This window comes from Psammomys obesus, unplaced genomic scaffold, assembly GCF_907164565.1.
Source record: "Psammomys obesus unplaced genomic scaffold, mPsaObe1.curated_primary_1811, whole genome shotgun sequence".
Lineage (NCBI taxonomy): Eukaryota > Metazoa > Chordata > Mammalia > Rodentia > Muridae > Psammomys > Psammomys obesus.
In genome coordinates this window covers 17,098,468-17,108,284 of record NW_026590062.1, presented here as the reverse complement: position 1 = coordinate 17,108,284, position 9,817 = coordinate 17,098,468, and positions in this window count along the sequence as shown.

Sequence of the window (9,817 nt, the reverse complement as noted above, 5' to 3'; positions counted from 1 at the left end):
TCCAGGTCTTTCTGTCTCCCCCTTCTTTCAAGAGATTCCCTGTGCTCTGCTCAAAGTTTGGCTATAAGTCTCAGCATCTGCTTCAATACCCTGCTGGGTAGAGTCTTTCAGAGGGCCTCTGTGCTAGGCTCCTGTTCCCTGTTTTCTCCCTCTTCAGATATCCATCCTGTTTGCCTTTCTGAATGAGGATTGATCCTTCTTGCTTAGCTTCTTTAAGTGTACAGATTTTAGTATGTTTATCCTATATTATATGTAGGATTATTATAGATCCACTTATAAGTGAGTATATACCATGTGTGTCTTTCTGCTTCTGGGATACCTCACTCAGGATGATCTTTTCTAGTTCCCACCATTTGCCTGCAAATTTTGTGATTTTCTTGTTTTTTTAATTGCTGAGTAATCACATAGATTGCCTTTTATTAGCTTTTCCACCAATACATATCAATAAGGCATGCCTTCCAAGAAGAACTGAGTTTAGTCACTCTTAAAGTCTGAGAGCACTGTATGTATCTGCCTCGTTTTCTTTCTTTTTTCTTCTAATCTTTTGTGTGTGTAAGAGACATGCATGCATGTGCTATTTGTGTATTTATTCTTATGTGAGAGCGGAGGTGTGTGTGTGTGTGTGTGTGTGTGTGTGTGTGTGTGTGTGTGTGTAGTTCAGAAAACATCCTTGGGTGTCAGTCCTTGCCTTCTACCTTGCTAGAAAGAGTGTCCCTGCTGTGTGGTGGTGGTGGTGCACACCTTAATCCCAGCACTCAGGAGGCAGAGGCAGGCGGACCTCTCTGTGAGTTCGAGGCCAGCCTGGTCTACAGAGTGAAATCTAGGACAGCCAGAGCTACAAAGAGAAACCCTGTTTTTCCACCCAGTACACCAGGCAAGCTGGTCCACACACTCCACCTCCCATCTCACCATAAAGAGGAATTACATACCAGCCTACCTTGTCTGCCTTTGAACATGGGTCTGTGGGGTTGAACTCAGGCCCAGCCTGGTTGTACAGCAAGTTCTTTCCCCACTGAGCCATCTCAATTTGTTGTAAAAGGTCAGAGCTTCACGTTCACCATGTTCCAGCGTATCTCACATCCTGGTCCAGTCCACTGTTGTTGTGGTGTTTGCTGGAGTTTTATGGAAGAAAACAAAATATATCTCTAATCAGAATTTGGGCTGTGGCCCAGGGCTAGAACGCTTGCTTAGCAAGCATGGAGCCCTAGATTCAGTCTCCAGAACTACAAAGAAGGAAGGGAAGAGAAAAGAAGCAGAGATGAAGGGATAGGAAAAGGGAGAGGAAAGAAAGAAGAAAAATTCCTAACAGTATGTAATAGGTATTTTAATTCTGTGACACAAAGAAAGAGGGTAGACAATCAGGTCATGGGGTTTAAGTATGATTAACTTATACTATGTCCCCCTGTGAGAATGTGATGAAACCTTTTCTTTTATGTAATTAATTTAAATACGCTAAGCCAGGCATGGTGGCACACACCTGTAATCCCAGCACTCAGGGAGGCAGAGGCAGGTGGATCTCTGTGAGTTTGAGACCAGCCTGGCCTACAAAGTGAGTCCAGGACAGCCCGGGCTCTTACACAGAGAATCCCTGTCAAAAGAAAAACGAACATCCCCCCTCAAAAATTAAGTATGCTAATAAAAACATGGGTGAAGAAATGAGAGCCCTTTGAAATAGACCACACACTGGAGATTGTACGCTATATGCTCATGTGTGTTATATGCACATGTGTAATTTATGCTTATGTGTGTATGCATGCATATACACATGCCTATGCACCAGAGAAACCTGAGTGTCCTGACCTCTCATTATTCCCTTGCAACAAGGTCTCTCAGTGAGCCTGAGCTAGGCTGTCAGCCAGTAAGCCCAGGTATTCCGTGTCTCTGCTCTGCTCTACACAATGCTGGGGTTACAAACCCATGGCCAGACTCATCTCTTTATGTGCATTCTGGGTACTCACATTTGAATCCTAATGCCTGTACAGCAAGCCTTCTTACCCACTGAGCCATGCCATCAGCCTCACGTTGGGGACTCTTTAAGTGTGTTTCTCCATTAGCATTACTGACAGATCAGAAGCTCGGTCTTTCTCACACCATGCACAGTGCTGGACCTCAGTGCAAGAGAGACTCAAGGGGACAGATGGTGGCCAAGAGTGTCCTGGCTCAGAGGCTATGGCTGACTCACATGATTAGTGTGCCCTAGTCCTTTTTCAGGCTAGCCTCGGGCTCACAAGGATCTGCTACCTCTGACTCTCCAAGTGCTGGTATCAAAGGTGTGCGCCACCAGGCCGAGTTCCTCCTCCTCCCTTTTCATGGTCTGAGTATACAAACCCAGGGTCTCGTAGGCTAGACCTGAGCGCTAGGACTGGTCTACATCCCCAGACCAAGAACCAAACACAAGAGCAGATGGCCGAGAAGGTAGCTCAGTGGGGATGTGTTCATTACCGAGCTTGTGTGAGGGCCTGGGTTCAATCACCAGCCACAAACCAGGTGGTCCTTACTGGGGCTACAACAGGAGGCGAAAGTCGTCAAGAGTCAGTGAGAGGACTGGTGACATCCCTAGAAGTCCCACCCAGACCGTAGTTGGGCTTCTCAGGGCTTACTCCTCTTGGCTTTCCTGGCAGAACTGTAAAGAGCAGGGACATTGCAAAGCCGAGAGAAACAGCAATGTTTGGTAAGTAGGGTAGAAAGCCATCCCAGAGAACTATCCCAGACCCACAGAACCTTCAAGAAGCTCAGGGCCACAGAAGCAGATCGGCGGCCGTAATTGAAGATGGAAACCAAACCGACTGATTCAAGTACTTCAGACAGAGAAAGACCCTCTAGGACACTGATGAGGCTTGCAAATATTTCTGCTCAAATTTCTTTTGAGGACTATGCTGTGAAAATCAAGTGTGTGTTGAAGAATAAGCCGTAGTTGTTCTGAACAAGGGATGAGCCTCCCGGATTCATGGCAGTTCACTCTGGGCTCTTTCCAGGAACTGGCACATCATTTCAGTTAGCAGCTAAGTGGCATTCAATACAAAACTTGTCACACACATCTCCTCTCTGAAATGGCAGTCCTTGTTTAAGTAGATACGAATGATTACCCCTAATCCCAATTATCCTTACATAACGAGGCGCTCCTATAAGAGCTTCTCACACTGAAACTCTGTTAGCCTTGAATATTGTCAAATATTGGCTGATTTCCTGTTAAAAGGATGATGAGCAGAAAAATCTACATCTCTCACAGCCCAGCAGGTCTAGTACTGCCGCTGCAACCTCCTGCTAAGTCTGTCCTCATCAGGCAAAAAATACGGCGTACATGGGGAAGCGAAAAACACCCACCCTCAGAAAACACCTTCCCTCCCAGTGGCCCTCCGATGAAGGAGAGCTATCACTTCACCTCACTGAAGAAATAAATGAAAGAAAGGAGAGCTTGCTCAGCGGTTAGGTATGCTAGCTAGCCTGGAATGGTGGCATTCAGGAGGAAGGCCAGCCTGGCCTACATAGGGAGATCCAGGCCAGCCAGGGTTACACTGTATGACCTTGTCTAAAAACAAAACATAAACAAACACACAAACAAAGCACTGTGCCACTGGTTGTTCTTCCCGAAGACCCAGGTTCTGTTCCCAGTGCCCACCGTGCAGTTTATATCTGTATCTCTAGTCCCAGGGGGATCTGGTACTCTCTTCTGGACTCTGTGGGTACAGCACGTGGGTGGTAGACATACACTCAGACGGATATGCGCGCACATAAAATAAATATCTCGAAAACGATAGTAAACGTGAAAGTCCTGGAGAATTTGCACAAGAAGCAGGAGGTTGGTCTGTAGGTTATGGAAGGACTCCGCCAGCCACGCTGAGCCCTTGGCATACACACATGCATGTTCACACACAAGCCGGCAGCCACAGGGACTCACAGTCGGACATGCTGGCCCTCTCACCAACAACACACGCATGCTGGGAGCAGGGGCCTGCTCTGTCTCATTCCCTGACAGCGCACATATGAAAGTACAATGTGCGTCTTCAGGCAGATTCCAGACTCCCGTGCCTGTGTTGAGCCAAAGCCTTGCCCCATGCACATGAGCAGTAGCTGTCATGTCACAGAGGGGGAAGTAAAGCAGCCCAGAGAACTGTTTCAACCAGGAGCAGAGGCGGGGGATGGGAAGGATGCTGATATAGCTTCAACATTCTTCGAGAAAGTGGGAAATATTTAATGTGTGTGTGTGTGTGTGTGTGTGTGTGTGTGTGTGTGTGTGTGTGTGTTGTTTTCACAGACTCTCATTGTGTAACCCGGCCTGACCTGGAACTTGCTGCTGTGACCTCAACTCACTACAGTCCTCTTACTTTCAAACACTGAGATTAAAGCCATGAGCCACAGGACTGGCTAGAACTATATACATTTTTTTTTTTTTAGACTTGTGATTGCTTAAACGGAATGCATTGCTGGGGAGAATGGAAACTGACAGACCCCCAAGTAGAGGAATGAGGAAGCAATTCTCAAAACTTAGCCCTTTGATGAGCCTGAACACAGTAATATGGCTGTAAACAAGCCTTAGCCCTTTAAATTCCTTCCCCCAAGATGCACTCGGATACTTTGTTCTTTTACTGAGAGAGACTAGATCGACAAGTAGAAACGTCAGGTACACACTAGACCCTCACCACCAAATCCTGAAAACAGGCCCCATTCACACAGGGTCTTGGAGTGTTACATATAAAGTGTTCCCACGGGAGGTTATGCAAATGAGTTCAGAGGCTCTCGGATGGCCATGGTGTGTCAAAGATCAGATATCTGAAGGAAAGTAGAGGGTGATGCCTACCTCAGAAGAAAGGGGAGATAAGCCTGTGCTAGGTACACACATATGCACAAACATGTGCGTGTAGTCGCATTTTTCCTTTCTCCCCTCTTCCCTTCCTTTCTCCAGTCCCCAGAACGAGCGGTGTAAGGAAAGAAGGGGCCCCCACAGGTTGTCCTCCTCACACACATGCATACACCGCATACACCGGTATTTCTCAACCTTTGGCTTGAATGACCCTTTCACAGGGGTCGCCCGAGACTATCAGAAAGCACAAATATAACAGCAGCAAAATTACAGTTATGAAATAGCAACGAAAATAATACAACCTGAGGAACTGTTTTAAAGGGTCACAGCATTAGGAAGGTTGAGGACCACTGATATACGTGCAAAGTAACAACTAAATGTAATAAACTGTAAACATGTAAACATAACCTCAAAAACACTAAGTAAAAACTGTGCATTCTTAATTTTTAGTTGGCATCTGAGGATTAATTTTATCTCTCAGAAAAAAATGGCTGCTTCTGACCTCTGACAATCAAGCAGGCAGGTAGCAATGACAAGCCAGGAACAAACACACCTAGCACCACAGACTTCCTCCTCCAGCTAAGCTCACACCAACTGCAGACATCTCTAATGAGGTCTGGAGTCCAGAGAGTAAGATGGTGATCTGTCATTCCTAGAAACAAAAAAATGCATTAAAGGGGGAAAGGGCCAGAGCGAAGTAGCATAGAAAACAATTTGACGGGTCCCTGGAGGCCCAGCATAGGGCATCTGGCCATGGAAAAAGAAGATAATGACTTCGCTATCTTGAAACACAAGCAATATGTAAGAATCTTTGCATCTCTAATGATGCCACAATGGAAAACGCTCACTGGTCATCCTGGAAATTAAGTACCAAGTCATTCTCCCCAAAGTTGGCATTTTAGTGACTTCTTGTTGTGGTGACAAAACACCTAGCAAAGGCAACTTAAGGAAAGTGGGGATCTCTTAAGTCATGGTCTGAGTAGATGGTACATCCTGGCAGGAAGGTGTGACGGTAGACACATGAGGTACCTGACCACAGTCAGGAAGCTGAGAGATAAATGCCAGCGTGGGGCTCGCCTTCTCCCTGTTAACCAGTCCGATCTATGGGATGGTGCGAACTCATGCTGGCTGATCTTCACTCCCAGTTAGACCTCTCGGGAGACATCCTCATAGACAGGCTCAGGGGTGTGTCTCCTAGGTGACAGCAAACCTTGTCAAGCTGACAGGGAAGACCAGCCATCACTACTGGTAAGAAGAGACAGGTGTTGACTAGGCCCGTTCTGTATGGGTTTGTGTCAGGGTTACCAAGTAGTTAATGAGGAGAGCTGTCCTTCAAAGTCACAGTGAACAAGCTCAAGAGCACAGAATCTGGAAATTACCACTGTGCTGTAGGGATTGAAGCGCTGGATCGATCAATCATCTATGACCAGGAAGGCTGTCGGGAGAGACGGATGTGAGAATAAACACATTTCTGACTGCAACTTTCATACTTAAGAAAAGTAGACTTCAAAAGAAAAATCTATCATGCAGAAAAGTGTAAATCCTGAGAATAAGTCACGTGCCCTTTTTTTTTTTTTTTTTAACTCTACAGCAAATATTCCCCTTAGTTTGTTAAGACCAGCATTCTCTGCACGGCTTCCAAGCGTGTGAGCGCTAAGGTCCCCCTTGTCCCTTCTTGCTTTGCTCCAGGCAGTTCTGTTATGCTTCCTGAATTCTGGGCTTGGCTGATGTGACTCGGCGGGTCCTCTGATCCTGTGTGTCGATGAGGCAGGCGTTAAATGTGGGGGTTGCTTCTAGTCAGATCCTACTACTGTCCAGCCAACATCAGAAGAGCTGCTGAGCAAGGTCGGGGTTTCCCAGAAGGGTGTTGTCGGGAGAGGTCAAGGAGGCAGAGCTGGGGTGCTGACCCCTCCGGGGCACAGGAACCGACAAGCTGTGGAAGACTGAATGTTTGTGCCCCCCGACCCCACCCCATATGCTGAGGTGGCAGCATTGAGGGAAGCCGTGTCTGGAGCCAAGGGGGCTCACTAAGGTTAAATAAAGGTGGTCACAAGGACAGGACCTGAATTAGCAAATTCACAAAAGAGAAACCTAAATGTTCAGCCTCCAAAGAATAAGCCACACATGCCGGAGGCACTGGGGCGTTGGTCACTGCACAGCAGAGATGAGTCCGGCACTGACCTGCACATATCTTGTCAGTGGATTTTTGATAAGATGTCAAGGTAATGCACTGCACAAAAGAACTTATTTTCAACAAATCAATTGAAGGGCTATCTCCATGAAAAAATAAAAAAAAAGACTCTTGCACTTGACCCTGTGTGAGTTTAATCCCAAATATATCACAGAGAGGCTATCTAAAATTCAAAGGCCTCTAGAACAACCAAGAAAAAAAAAACGCCCACTGGAACATTTGAACCCTAAAAGACAAAAAGTTAGCTGGACTTCAAATGACAATGGTTCACCTCCACTGTCCCTTTGATGGGACTTGAAACCACCTCGGAGGCACATCTCTAGACAAGTCTATGAGGGAGGCAAAGGGGTTTCACTGAAGAGGGAAGAGCTATCATGAATGTGGGAGGCGCCATCTGCCCCATGGGCTGGGGTCTCTGTCTGAATACAGAGGAGAAAGCGAGCTGAGCCCCGGCATCCCTCTCTCTCTACCGTGGATGCCTCGTGACCAGCCGCCTCCTGCTCCTGCCGCCGGACCTCCCTCTTCACGGGGCTGGAAAGACGGCTGAGCAGTAAAGAGCACTCGTTGATCTTCCAGAGGACCCAGGTTCGATTCCCAGCAACTATTTGTAACTCTGGTCCTAAGAGACTTGACACCTTCTTCTTATCTCCTCTGATACCAGCCACACACATGGTGCACAGATGTATGTAAAGGTAAAACATCCCTACACATAGATAAAAATAAATAAACCTTTAATAATAAGTGACAAAAGGAAAGGGCCATCAAGATGGCTCAGAAGCTCAGCTAGTTGAGCTACTTGCTGCTAAGATTGACAACCTCAGTTTAATACCCAGAAACCCCATATAATGGAAGAAGGACTGCAACTTCTCTGACCTCTACATACATGTATACACACACACAATACATAAATATACTTTTAATGAAAAAGATAATAATAAATTAGGTATGGAATTTCCATAAGAAGCAACCATCTCATCCCTCTCCAAATACCTTTTTCATTCTTTGGCGGGGGGGGGGGGGGGGTCGTTGAGACAGGTTTTCTCTGTGTATCTGTGGCTGTCCTAAAACTCACTCTGTAGACCTGTCTCTGCCTCCAAGTGCTGGGATTAAAGGCCTGTGCCACCACAGACCAGCATCCTATCTGGATATCCTAAAGAATTTATAACAGTTTTTTTTTAAAACAAAACAAACCTCATATGAATGTTTGCAAACCTACTAGTTCACAGAGCCAACAAGTGGACACTGTCCAACCTGTCTACCAGGTGATAAATGGACAAACATAGTATTGTCTAGCCACACAATGGGGTGGTACTCAGCCATAGAAAGAAAGAAAAAAAAAAGAACGCAACCCTTGGAAACGTGACGGGGGAAGACAGCGGACTCAAGGACATCCACTAGATGGTTTCATGGTGACAAAGCACCCAGAACAGGAGGGTCCCAGAGGCAGATACAAAAGGCATTTGGAGGAGGGAGGTGGGGGTGGTAACTCTCTTCCTTTGGGTGGAGGGCTGTGTTCTGGGATTGGCAGTCATGCTTTCACACTGTGAGTTTAGCACATGCCACTTGAGGACACGCTCTCTATAGTGATGACCCAAGCATTGTGACAGGCATCATGCCGCTAGAGAGGCACTGAGGTAGCACGGCCTAGGCCTCAGGTATCTGCCATAAATGTATTGCCTTTGCTTTTCACAAATGCGTGTGCACGTGTGTGCGTGCGTGCGTGCATGTGTGTACGTGTGTGTAGGCTAAAAGACAACTTCAGGCATCAGTCTTCAGGAGCTGTCCACCTCATTTGTTTTAACTGCATTTATGTATTTATTCAGTGGAGGAGGGGGCTGCAGTGGGGGAGGACACTGTGCCGTGATGTACATGAGCAGGGCAGAAGACAACTGACCAGACTCCGTTCTCTCTTCCCACCACATGAGTCCCAGGGATCCAACTTGGATTGCCAGTCTCTGCAGCAAACACCTTCATCTTCCAAGCTACCTCTTTGGGCCCACTTTGTTTTTAAAGATTTATTTTTATTTATGTGTCTGTGTGTGTGTGTGCATGCCACATGAGTGCAGTACCTGTGGAGGCCAGAAGAGGGAGGCAGAGTCCCTGGGGTTGGAGATACAGGTGGTTTTCAGAACCCGATGTGGGTGCTGGGATGAGAGCTCCAGTCCTTTGGAGGCAAAGAAAGTGCTCTTAGATGCTGAGACATCTTTCTAGCATTATTATTATTATTATTATTATAAAAATTTAATGTATTTAATATCTTATTATATGTGTTGTATGATATCATATATTATCATATTATTATTGAGCCTCATGTAGTCCAAGCTGCTTTTGAACTTCTGATTCTTCTGCTAGCTCCTGAGTGCTGGGACTGCCGACGTGCACCCGCACACCTGGTTTACACAGCACTGGGAATCAAACCCTAAGTGTGCTAAGAAGCGCTCTGACAGAGCTGTATTCCCAGGACCCCACACATATTTGTGTTTTGAGACAAGGTCTCTCATTGGATTGGAGCCCTACCAAGTCGTCTTTAATCTGGCTGGCCAGTGAGTCTCAGAGATCCTCTACATATGCACCCTCCCACAAACAGAGTTACAAATGTGTACACTGCACCTGGATGTTACACATGGGTTCTAGGGATCAGACTCAGGTCCTGAGCCATGCTGGTATGGCTTGCCAACTAAACCTTCTCCCAGCCAGGTTTCCGTTTTCTTTCTTTCTGTTTCATTTTTTCCTTTTCTCTTTTTCTTTCTTTCCTTCCTTCCCTCTTTTCTTTCTTTCTTTCTTTCTTTCTTTCTTTCTTTCTTTCTTTCTTTCTTTCTTTCTTT